A 12208-nucleotide genomic window follows, 5' to 3' on the forward strand; every position below is an offset into this window, starting at 1 on the left:
TGCCTGGCATGCATGAAGCCCTGGGTTTGATCCCTCAGTACCACATACACAGAAAAAGCCAGAAGTGATGCTGTGGCTCAAATGGTAGAGCACTAACCTTGAGTAAAAGAAGCACAGGGACAGTGCCCAGACACTGAGTTTAAGCCCTAGGACTGGCACAAAAAAATGAGGGGGAGGAGGTTTGCAAAAAGATAAATAAGAGGAGGCCTGGGACTTGAACACCATGGCTAGTCCAGCTTATGAGATGGGATAAAGTTGTTGTTCTCTCTCTCTCTCTCTCTCTCTCTCTCTCTCTCTCTCTCTCTCTCTCTCTCTCTCTCTCTCTCTCTCTCTCTCTCTCTCTCTCTCTCTCTCTCTCTCTCTCTCTCTGTGTGTGTGTGTGTGTGTGTGTGTGTGTGTGTGTGTGTGTGTGTGTGTGGTTAATTGGAGATGAATCTCAGATTTTCTAGCCCAAGCTCATCTCGAACTATGATCCCAAAACATTAGACTCCTGAGTAGCTAGGATTACAGGCATTAGCCACCTATGCCCAGCTCAGGATAGTTTTAACTCTTAATATGGAACTTAATGGGAAAAGGCAGTAGGTTTCTAAGCAGACGAGTAAGATGCTTTGATTTGTGGTTTTTAAGATGAGCCCCCCTTCCCTCATTAAAAAAGATGCATCTCATTATTTATCCTTCAGTAGTGTAAATGTGTGAAGTCTGGAGTTGTGGAGCTAGAAAGGTATAAGTTTATAAATATAAGGAAAATGGAACTTTTCGGAGGTAAAGAGATTGGATTTTTTTTTTTTTTTTGGCAGTCTTGGGGCTTGAACTCTGGGCCTGGGCATTGTCCCTGAGCAAATCAGCTCAAGGCTAGCACTCTACCATTTGAGCTACAGCGCCACTTGCGGTTTTCTGGTGGTTTATTGGAGATAAGAGTTTCACTTTCACAGGTTTTCCTGCCAGGGCTGGCTTTGAACCCTGATTCTTGGATCTCAGCTTCTTGAGTAGCTAGGATTACAGGCGTGAGCCACCGGCACCTGGAGAGAATTGGATTATGTAAAAATCCAAACATGTGGCTGGGTATCAAACACAGTGGTTAGATGTCTTGCCTAGCATGTGCTAGGAGAGAAAGAGAGCAGAGAGAAAGAAGAAAAAAAGAACAAGGAAAAGAGGAGAGAAAAAAAGAGAATCTATGTTTTCTACTGCTTCAGTGGTTTCAGTAGAGCCATCATTCTAAATAAACCTTCCCCAGAAATTTTGTTTACTTTTTTGTTTTTGTTTCTGTCCGGTAATGAAATTGAACCCAGGCTGGTTATTTAGAGATAAGTCTTCGATTTGTCTGCCTGGATTGGCTTCAAATCTGGATCCTCAGACTCAATTTCCTTAGGTAGTTATAATCGTAGGCTTGAGCCACTCTAGCTCTGGCCTCTTAACCTTCTGTTTTATCTAGTAGCTGCTAATTTCCTCTTACCTCATTTCTGGGGCTTGAACCCAGGGCCTGGGCATTGCTCTTGAGCTTTTTTGTTCTAGCCTAGGGCCTAGCCACTTGAACCACAGCTCCACTTCCAGATTCTTTTTGGTGTTTCACTGAAGATGAGTGTCACAGGTGAAAAGCTATTTAAAGAGAACTGTAAAACCAATGTAGTTAAACAATTGTGTCAGAACAGGAGCTCAAAGGATCATACTTTGAAGAAAAGGTGCTGGATTCATGGACAGAGACTACGACTTTCACCTTCCTTAGATTTAACATAGTAGCAGATACACAGAGACACTAAATAAATGCTGCTTGATACCAGTTCCATTTTGTGTTGCTTATATTAAACCTAACTCACTTTGTGAATGTCAGTTTGGAAGGAAACTATCTTGCAGAAAAGCTTATAGGCAAATCTCTAACATCAGGCTAGGTTCTCAAACAGAACTTGAGGATGAAGCACAGGCACTTCACAAGCTGGGCCATTTAGAGATGAGGCAGAAGATCTTGCTGGAATACCAACCTGGCCCATGTCCATCTCAAACCATCTGTTTCCTAAGCTGAACCTGCACAGAGATACCCTTTGAAGAAAATCTCTTTGCAATTGAACTATAGACTCAGATTATTTGCCAATTACCATGTAAGAAACAGTGGCCTCATCCTGAAAAATACTGACAAGGATCACCTTAAGTAGATGGCCAAAGATACACCCAGGCAATGAGACATCAGAAATTGATATGACATAACTGAGCTTTCTCATTCAGTTATAAAATTAGGCATAAACAAACAAATAAACCAAGATATGCCTAGCTGGGTTCCAGTGGCTCACCCATGGAATTCTAGCCAATAAGGAGGCTCAGATCTGATGATGTTGGTCCAAAGCCAGCCCAGAGAGAAAAGTCTGTGACATTCATATCTCCAGTGAACACCAGAAAACTAGAAGTGGGTGCTGTAGCTCCAAGTGGTAGAGTGATAGCCTAGATCTAGCTCAAGGAGAGCACCCAGGCCCTGAGTTCAAGCCCCAGGACCAGCCAAAGTAAAAAAAAAAACACCCACCCAAGTCACACTGGGAGGCTTCCCACAGGATCAGTAGCTGCCCTTTTCAAAAGTGTCAAGCTCATACTAAAGAAAGGACAGTGGAAATGTCACAGACTGGAGGAGGCAGAGGAGGGCTGACAGATCAAGGGAAAGCAGGATCCTGGATGGATCCTGAGTGGGAGTGCCAGTTCTGAGGCCTGAACTCAAGACCTGGGCACTGGCTCTTACCTGTTTCGCTCAAGGCTGGCACTCTACCACTTGAGCCACTGCTTTACTTCAGGCTTTTTGATGGTTTGTTGGAGAGAAGAGACTCACAGACTTTCCCGCCCAAGCTAGCTTTGAATCTTAATCCTAAAATCTCAGCCTGCTGATGAGTTAGGATTACAAGCATGACCCAACAGCACCAGCTATATTTTCTGTTTTATCGTGCAATAAAAATAAAAAGATTGTTTTCAAAATACATACTTGGGAGGGAACAAGCTCTGCTTGTACTGTTGACTCTAGCCGTTTTTGTCTTATGCTACAGCTGCAGGGCAGGCCACATGGGCAGGGTGTAGTTCAGGCACAGGCTCAGCCTGCCTAGAACAAGGAGGTACAAATGAGGTGTACGTAGTTCTGACAATAGCTAGTGGTCTTGTTTGGCCTTCTAGTGTAGAGAGCAGAAGGAAATAAAATGAGGAAATAATAGTTGAGGGAACAGTATGTAATCTCATTATGCAATGACAAGATATTTGTTCTTAACCTGTCAAGCAAAAGAGAAAAGGTACATGTTTCTCATCAAGGATTGATACCACCTCAGTGGTCACTTCTCAGTCCTCTTTGCAAACAAATCCCAATTTTGTCTCATCATCCATTCTGTTGGTTTCTGTGTTTACATGGGATGTCTGGTGCTGCAACAGCCAACTTGGGATGATGAACTTTAGCCTGTGGAGAATATACTCAGTATGGTCAATTCAAAAGATGGTAGGAATATAAATATAAGAAGACAGGCTCGGTGCCAGTGGCTCAGGCCGGTAATCCTAGCTACTCAGGAAGCTGAGATCTGAGAATCATAGTTCAAAGCCAGCCCAGGCAGGAAAACCTGTGAAACTCTTATCTCCAATAAACCACCAGAAAATCAGAAGTGGCCCTGTGGCTAAAGTGGTAGAGTGCTAGCCTTGAGCCGAGTTGCTCAGGGAAAAAGCCCAGGCCCAGAGTTCAGTCCCCATGGCTGACAAAACAAAAGACAAAAAAAGAAGACAGTACTGAGCCACTGAATTAATGAATTCTACCATCTCCCTTGTGCTATGGTTATTATTATTTTTTTTTTCCAGGGCTGAGGACCGAACCCAGGGCCTTGCACACGCACCAGGCGGGCACCCTTCCCCTGGGCTAAACCCCCAGCCCCACCGTGGTTATTATTATGTGAAATAATAAATCTTCCTCTCACTGAAATGAGTTGGGCCTTCTATAATTACACCTAAAAGCAACGAAAATTATGCTTGAGTCCTAAGGGAAAATAAAAGGCATCTAGAAGTAATACAAGAAGAAAAATATAGGTGAAAAATAAAAATAAAGGCTAAAATGCATTAGGTGCGTAGGGCTCTGAAAAATCTCCCAGGCCTGAAGAAACTCACCTGGAGTTTCAGAAGCCAGCTCCAATTTACATTTAACCATCTAAGTCTAGTTGCTATCAAGTTCTTATAGGCAGTGATCCCTGAGAAGAGGAAGAAAAATGAAAGGGAAATAAAATTGAACAACTGCCAGTGGAGAAACCAGCTGTACATGATCAATTTCCTTCCAGGGAATCTCTATTTGTCTGAAGAGAATTTCTTCATCAGATCCCTGGCCCCAAGTCAGAGACAGGTATATGAGGAGGAGACAGGACAGGGCAGCCTAAGATGGACAGTGACTCATCTGGAATGGAAGAAAGAGCTAGCATGTGGCAGATATTAAGCCCAAAGCTAAGCCTGACTCTGGATCCAGAGCCTTCCCAATGCAGTGTCATGCCAGAAATGAAAGCCAAGCTGCAAAGCCACCAAGAGCTGCTTCTAAGCCATTCTGAAAAGTGCCCACATTCACCCAGGTGTCTCACCAGAGACCCCAGGTATAGTCCAGCAGAGCACTCGAAAGCAGAAACCCAAGAAGCAAAGCAGGTGGCCTGCATCCAAATTCAAGAAATGTAACTCACTCAATTGTCACTCTGGCCAGGCCTGAGATTTCCAGTCAGTCCCCTACACTCTAACCTGAGGACAATACCTATTAGGATGAGACTATATAAGACATGGATGAAGGCCCTGTCTGACTGCCACTGCCATTAAGAACAGCATTATAGATGGGTGCCCATGGCGCATGCTTGTAATCCTAATCAGGATGCTGAGATCTGAGGACCATGCTGTGAAGCCAGCCTAGGCAGAAAAGTCAATGAGGCTCCTTTTCTCCAATAAAGCAACAAAAATGCCAGAAGTGGAGCTGTGACTCAAGTAGCAGAGTGCTAACCTTAAACAAAAAGCTGAGGGACAATTCTAGGATGGTGGTGTGGGGAAAGACTAATACCCCAAACCCCTTTAGGACAGGTACTCTCACTTATGCCCATTTCCTTCAGAGCATTGCATAGCCCTCACCTTACTGACTTGCCTCTCCCTGTTTCAACACAGGATATTCACTTGGCCAGTCTATCTTGCAGCATCCCGAGCAAGGCAGCTTTTTCTCTGGGGTTTAACCAAGGAGCCAATACTGTCTGTGATTGGTTAACTGTGCACAGTCCAGAATCAACGATACCTGGGGCCCACCTGGCTAGGCCATCTACTGTTGTAGCTTACAGCGTATTGTTCAACACTTCTGTTTTCTTATAATAGTTCTTGCTCATGGGTCCTAATGGTTACAATAAAATAACTAATAGGGTTACTTGTGTACACACACACACACACACACACCACTGCAACAGTACTACAAGGGAAACAAGGCAACTCAACAGGGAGCTTCAGGACGCAAACATCTAACACATCCTAAGTATTTCCTGTTTCTTCTTAAGTAATTATTAATATTATTCCTATTTTGGTGCCAATACTGGAGAGTGAACTCAGAGCTGGGACACTGAGCCCCACTCAACTGGGGACTGAACTAAGTTTTTTTTTGTTTTTTGTTTTGGGTCCAGTCATGGGGTCTGAACTCTGGGCCTGAGAAATGTCCCTTAGCTCTTCAGATCAAGGCTAGCACTCTACCACTTGAGCCACAGCACCACTTCCGGCTTTTTTCTTTTTTTACTTATGTGATGCTGAGGAATGGAACCAGGGCCTCATGCATGCAAGACAAGCGCACTACCACTGAGCCACCTTCCTAGCCCCTCCTTAAGCTTTTTCTGCTCGAGGCTAGTGCTATACCATTTGAGCTATACCTCCAGTTCTGGCTTTTTGCAGGTTAATTGAAGATAAAGAACCTCACAGACTTTTCTTTCCAGGCTGGCTTCAAACCAGGACCCTCAGATCTCAGACTCCTGAATTGCTAGGATTACAGTTGTGAGCCACCCACACCTGGCTGAAATCTTTTTTTTTTAACTTGAATGTTTTTTATAACTATTAGATATGGAGATTAGTAATCTCTGCTGCTCCCTTTTGTTCTTAGCTGTATTTTCTTTTTCTTAGCTCCTTCCTTAAATGATTCTTTATTTTTTATTTATTTATTTATTTTTATTTATTTATTTTTTGGTCAGGGGTCCTGAACTCTGGGCTTGGGCGCTATGTCTCAGCTCTTCAGCTCAAGGCAAGTGCTCTACTGCTTGAGTCACAGTGCCACTTCTGGTTTTCTAGTGGTTTATTGGAGATGAGAGTATCATGGACTTTCCTGCCCGGGCTGGCTTTGAACCACGATCCTCAGATCTCAGCCTCCTAAGTAGCTAGGATTACAGGTTTGAGCCACGGGCACCCAGCCTTAAACAATTCTTGTAGGAACTTCATTCATTAAGAATAGGGCCAAACTATGCAAGGCAGGATTGAACTGGAACAACTAGTTATGAGGAAAGAACTAGGCCTATTTACCCCCTAGCTGTTCCTTCTACTGTAATTACTAGTTTTGAAAAAGCAAAACACCTGGCCCCAAAACTAGGAACTGCCCGTTGCTTTAGGTCAAGAAATTGTTACAGGAGTACTTATGGTTTTAATTGTTTCGGGAATGTTTGTGACTTAGGAGCTTGCAAAATAAAATAACTGCGAAGTTCTTCTGTACACCACCTTGCTTGAATCTGCTCTAAAAGAATGCATTTTTTTAACCTTTATAAACCCTGAGCTATTTGAGTTTGGGACTGCTCATTCCCTAGATGAGTTAACCCTGGCTGGTCAATTGAATAAACTATCTTTTAAGATACTGGTCAGCATCTGTGACTTTGTCCAGGGGGTGAGTCCACTTCATCTGGATGCCCCAGTGAGATCCTATTCTCGCCTGAACAGGACGACTCCTGTCATGACCTGACTCCTGTGTCAGGGGACTGGCCACATGGCCGCACTTAGTGGAAGGCCTTGAGAGACATTCCTCAGTCCCAGGTGCCCTTGCTCTGTGAAACCCGTGAAATGAACTCTGGAGTTTGTTCTACCAGTAAATTTCTGCCTGTCATCATCATGTAAAAACATAAATGAGTTGTTTTAAACTCCCAAGAAAAGTCATCAAGTTTTGGTGTTAGCAAAAACTTGAAAATTAACTAAAGTTCTTCTTCAAAATAATGCAATAATCCTTTACATTTTTGAGAAGTCAGATAATTTGATTACAATGTGAACAGCTTAATGCATTAAAACACCAGATCTTTGGTTTTCTGTAATATCCAAGTTACTATTCACTGGCAGAAATTTCTTCTGTTGTCTGGCCTCAGTCCCTCCTGCTCTTAGAAATTTACTCTCTCCCCTGAACCCCCTTTTCCCTGGGAAAAGACTAGCCATGGGTACAAAACTGTGAAATCAGAAAACAAAACAAAATTATTGATAAAGGGAAAAAACCTCCTGGTAAAGAAAAACCCCAGACAAAGGCTGACCAATAGTCAACTTTTGTCCTTTCCCCATCCTTGATAAAAAAGCAAAAGAACATCGCTCCCTTACTCAATTTTACCAAACTGGCAGCTTTGCAAATGGCTATTGACAACCGAGGCTTATCACCAGGTGCATTAAAGAGCAGTTAGGAGCTTATAATAAAAATAATTTCTAAAGTAGTGTCAATAGCTTTGATAGTATTGATCATGCTGACCAAGTCAAGATTATGTTTTGCCTATGCTTCTGTGAGTCAAGGCTATGTTTCTGCGAAGTTTTGCTTCTATAACCTTGCTTGCTTGCCTTGGTAACAAGGCCTTAAGCCCGCCAATTGAAGACCACAGCTGAGTGGTCCCACTATGAGTGACCTATTACAAATGATTACATATGATATTACCATAAAGAACAAATTAATTTAAAGGTCATATAACTGTAACCAATGAAAAATAGGCCAAACCTGCTTTGCATGGCTTGTATGTATAACTCTATCTAACCTACCCCTATAAAAACACATCCTACCCTGAGCTCAAGGCTGTTCCTACTTTCCCGGTGGTAGGAAGTGGTCCCATGTGGTGGTAATAAAGTTCCTAGCTCGGCAGAGCGCAAAGAACAAATTAATTTAAAGGTTCTACCTGTAACCAATGAAAAATAGGCCAAACCTGCCTTGCATGGCTTGTATATATAACTCTATCTAACCTACCCCTATAAAAACGCATCCTACCCTGAGCTCAAGGCTGTTCCTACTTTCCCGGTGATTGACCTACCTAGGCAGAGCGCATGCGGGCAGCCCAGATGTCGCAGCCGCCCCGGGTCTCCCAGCCTCTAGGCCAGCGCAACCCCCGCCCCTGCAGGCCCCCGGGTGCCACCCCAACCCCGGAGCCCACGCAGCCCGCAGGGATGCTGCTCCGGCCCCGGCGGCGACCGCCACTTGCGCCGCCTTCGCGGACCGACTTGGTGGCCGAGCAGCTGTCACTGGCCGAGGACGCGCCGGGGACCCGGCGCTGCTCGCCCCTCAGGCCCGGCGTGCCTGTGTCCCCGGGCTCGGCGCAGCACAAGCCCTGGAGCACCTGGGAGACAGAGCTGCTGTTGGCCGAGATGCTGCGGCCGGCTGTGTGTCACACACTGCCCACCTACCGCCAAGTGTCAGCTGCGCTCGCCCTGCGACAGGTGCGAAGGACACCTGCGCAATGTGGCCGCCGCTACATGTACCTAAAAAGCAAAATCCGAAGCGGCAAGCCCCCCGGGCCCTTCGAAGCGAAGATCCGCGAGCTCATGGGGCTGCTGGGCAACGATCAGCAGGACAGGTGCGCCCACTGCCGCTGCCACCCGGCGCCCTCTGCGCCCGCGCCGGCCCCGGCCCCGGAAGAGCCAGGTAGGCAGGCGGCAGGGCGGGAGAGGGGAAGGGACAGCAGGGGCGGGGAGGGGAAAGGCGATGGGGCAGGAGGCTGGAAGGGGCGGCCGGGTCCGGAGGGTCAGAGGCCTGCAGAGCCCCCGCCCCCATCGACTCCGCGCTCCCTCCCGCAGGTGCCGCGCCGCCCTCGGCCCCCAACAACCTCTTGCAGCCTACCATGCCTTTGCTGAATGCTGCCTTGCCGCAGATGCTGACGCGCCTGGGCGACATCGTGGGCATGCTGGGCCCGCTGCAAGACCAGCTGCTGACCCAGAACCAGCACGTGGAGCAGCTGCGCGGCTCCTTCGACCTGGCCATGGGCTTCATCCTGGGAAGTGTGGCCACCCAGCGCGGTGTCCTGGGCAGGCCGAGCTAGCCGCCCCTGCCAACCCCCCCCCCCATATTAAAAAAATAATAAAGTTCCTAGCACTTTTATCTGGGTTTCGTGAAGTCTCTTTTGGATCCAGGATATAATAGATGTAGGCCCAAGTGAGATCCAGGACCCAGGGCCTTGAGCTCAGAGACTTTGGACTGGTGTCAGAAGAGCCACTCCCTAGGGGACAGCTGTGGAGAGAAGTTCCTAGCAGGAACTTAGAACTCAAAAGCCTCTAGAGGTAAGTTGAAAAGCCTGGCCAGGTATAGTGGAAGGGGCAGAAGGGGAGGTGGGATGCAGCAGAACTCCCAGCCACAGAAGAGTTTGGGATGCTCCTCTCCCCAGTGGAGGCAGATTAGGGTTCTTAACCTGGAGTCTGGCCTCACTTGGGTTGTCTTACTTGTTCTGTCTGACCATTTGGTTTGTGTAGCCACCTATCTCTGTCTGTTTTAGTTGACATTTCTGTCTAAATGTCTGAGAACCACAAGCATGGAGAAAGGGATGAGATGGAGAATCTCCTGTTAAACCTATGTCTCCAACCCCAACCTCAGATGTTGGAGAAACCTTGGGATGAGGTGGAGAATCTCCTCTCAAACTTAGGTCTCCACTCTGGTGCTGATAAAATTCCAAGGGGAAAGCTTATTTGGCCCAAGCAGGAAAAGTAAGAAACAACTTCTTTTTAAGCTAATTCTGAGATCACTGATATCTTGCTTTTTGTAGAAATGCACCAAACTTCTTTATCCATCACTTTTGGAAATGCTTTTAGATCCCTTTTCTTATTTTCAGGAAAAAGCCAGGGCATATGAGTACTGTTACCCAAGGTCATCTCTGCACTCTCTGCCAGGTAGATTGGCCCTCCCTTAATGTAAAATGGCTGCAGGAGAGTTCCTCTAAACTAACACCTCTCTTCTAGGTTCAGAGTTATTTGGGGGCTCTCAGTCACCAAAACAGGTCCCCTAAATGCCAGAGCTCACCATTCTCTGAAAAAAAAAAAAACCCCAGACAATTATTCAAGTTATTAGAATCTGTTCTTTTTGTTCATTTGGACATCTCTGGGGGAATAAAAGTTCCAGCTCTGTCTGGGCTTGGTCATAGACCTGCTCTGTTTTGTCTGTGTTGCAGCAGTGAAGAGGTGGGCATGGGAGGTCACAAGCCCTTACAAGCTTCAGGCTGCATTTTCCTGCAGAGGCAGCCGGAGGTGAGGGCATAGACAGTTTGAGCCTCGTTTGGACATTTGGCTTGTCCGAACAGTTAAAAAAATTGTAAAATGCTCTTGTCTAAAAACAAAATTGGATAAAAGATAGGCCAGTTCAGTTTCAGGTGACTCCCACCTAGCCTTCCTCCAACTGAAGGTATTCACAAGGCCAATTGGTAAAATGCATTGCTAAACAAGCAAGCCCTGGGTAAATGAAGCTCAGCAAAGGCACTTTGTTTTACAAATCTTAAATCTTAGATCAAGATTCTGGACTGATTTTCATTTTTGTGCACTTTAAGTTTTGTATGAGTATGTTGGAACATGTTCAAGATGAAAATCAGCATGCTGTTAAAAAAAGTTGAAACTCTAAGGAAGGTCATCAGATTTGTATGCCAAATATCTTAAAGGATTATTGTATTGTTTTAAACAGGAAGTTTAGTTAAACTTTCTAAGAATTCTTTAATTTACAAATCAAAATCTGTATTTTAAAATTCGGTATTTTAAAATGCAAAGGTTGTTTACACTGCAATCAAGTTATCTGACTCAACAAAAAGGCATTGGCTGTTTGGGATTTAGTTCCCTCTGCTAAAACTTGGGGATACTATTAGAAATTTAAATATAAAGGTTTATTTAACACTGTCAAAGATTTTACCTGTTCTGTCTAAAACTATTTCATTCAAGAACCAAGAAAAAAAAAGGGAAAAACTTAGACTCTAATAGAAGACCTGTCTTTTGAGGTGAGGGATGTAGAGGCAGACGTGCAGCTCAGCCAGTCATGCAGGGTGGGACAGGCCCTGGGGGGAGTCCACGCATGGTAGAAGAGGGCAAGCTGGCACAAAGGCAGTTCAACTAACCCTGAAGAGTTGGGTGCATGCACATTCCTTAGGAGGGGCTGTGTGGCCAATCTTTGTCCTGTCCCTTTCTCTTGCAGACAGACACAGGAAACATAATGGTAAAAATGAGTGATGTCATGATCTGATTGGTATTCCTAAAACTGCCACTTGGATGTATTAACTTTGAAAAAGCCTTAAAAATATGGTTAGAAAATTTATCAGTATATGATTTGCTTTCATTGATACTCTGCAATTGGATATGTTTTTTTAAAAGGCATATAGGTGGGCTGGGAAGGTGGGTCAGTGGTAGAGCACTTGCCTTGCATGCATGAGGCCCGGGCTCAGTTCTTTAGCACCACATAAGCAGAAAAGAAACAACCAGAAGAGGCACTGTGGCTCAAGTGGTACAGTGCTAGCCTTGAGCTGAAGAGCTGAGAGACACCGCCCAGGCCCAGAGTTCAGGCCCACAACCAGACACCCCCCACCAAAAAAAGGCATATAGGTGTTAAGTCTAGCTTCTTGGTACAGTACTGGTGATTAATTCTTGCATTAACAAAAAATGGTCATTTGAGTTCAAAAGTTTTTAATGTATATCTGTTTTGTTTTTTTTTTTAATTGTATTTTATTTTATTTGAGAACATACTGTACAGGGGGGCTACAATTACATGGGCAGGATAATGCATACATTTCTTACCAAGCATTGCAGCCTCCTCCTTTGTTTACCCTTCACTTCCCTTCCCCGCCTCCCCCCTCCCCCCACCCAATTTTACCCCCCTCCCCCCCACACACCGACATTGTAAAGCTGGTTTTGACATGACATTTTGTACTTCTCATTGTTGCAACAGGTCCACCTGAATCCTTAAACGACTTGTTTGTCCCCATCTCCTCCACATGTTATACTTACATCAAATATAGTGAAAGCGGGGGTTACACTG

General features: G+C 45.2%; 1 protein-coding gene across 21 annotated transcripts in view; it reads right to left on the bottom strand.

Moving 5' to 3' along the window:
- LOC138820357 (protein FAM114A2-like) overlaps nt 1-12208 on the bottom strand; it is a 185184-nt gene that overhangs the window by 86866 nt on the left and 86110 nt on the right. For 8 of the 21 annotated variants that reach the window (XM_070012022.1, XM_070012023.1, XM_070012016.1 and 5 more), the window contains one exon: nt 1454-1610. The exons of 8 other annotated variants lie outside the window; for them this stretch is intronic. The gene's annotated coding sequence lies outside the window, so the exon portion shown is untranslated. 5 more of the 21 variants (XM_070012020.1, XM_070012009.1, XM_070012019.1 and 2 more) reach the window with 3 other exon arrangements.

The sequence above is a fragment of the Dipodomys merriami genome, unplaced genomic scaffold (genome assembly GCF_024711535.1).
Source record: "Dipodomys merriami isolate MVZ:Mamm:240054 unplaced genomic scaffold, mDipMer1.0.p SCAF_867, whole genome shotgun sequence".
NCBI lineage: Eukaryota > Metazoa > Chordata > Mammalia > Rodentia > Heteromyidae > Dipodomys > Dipodomys merriami.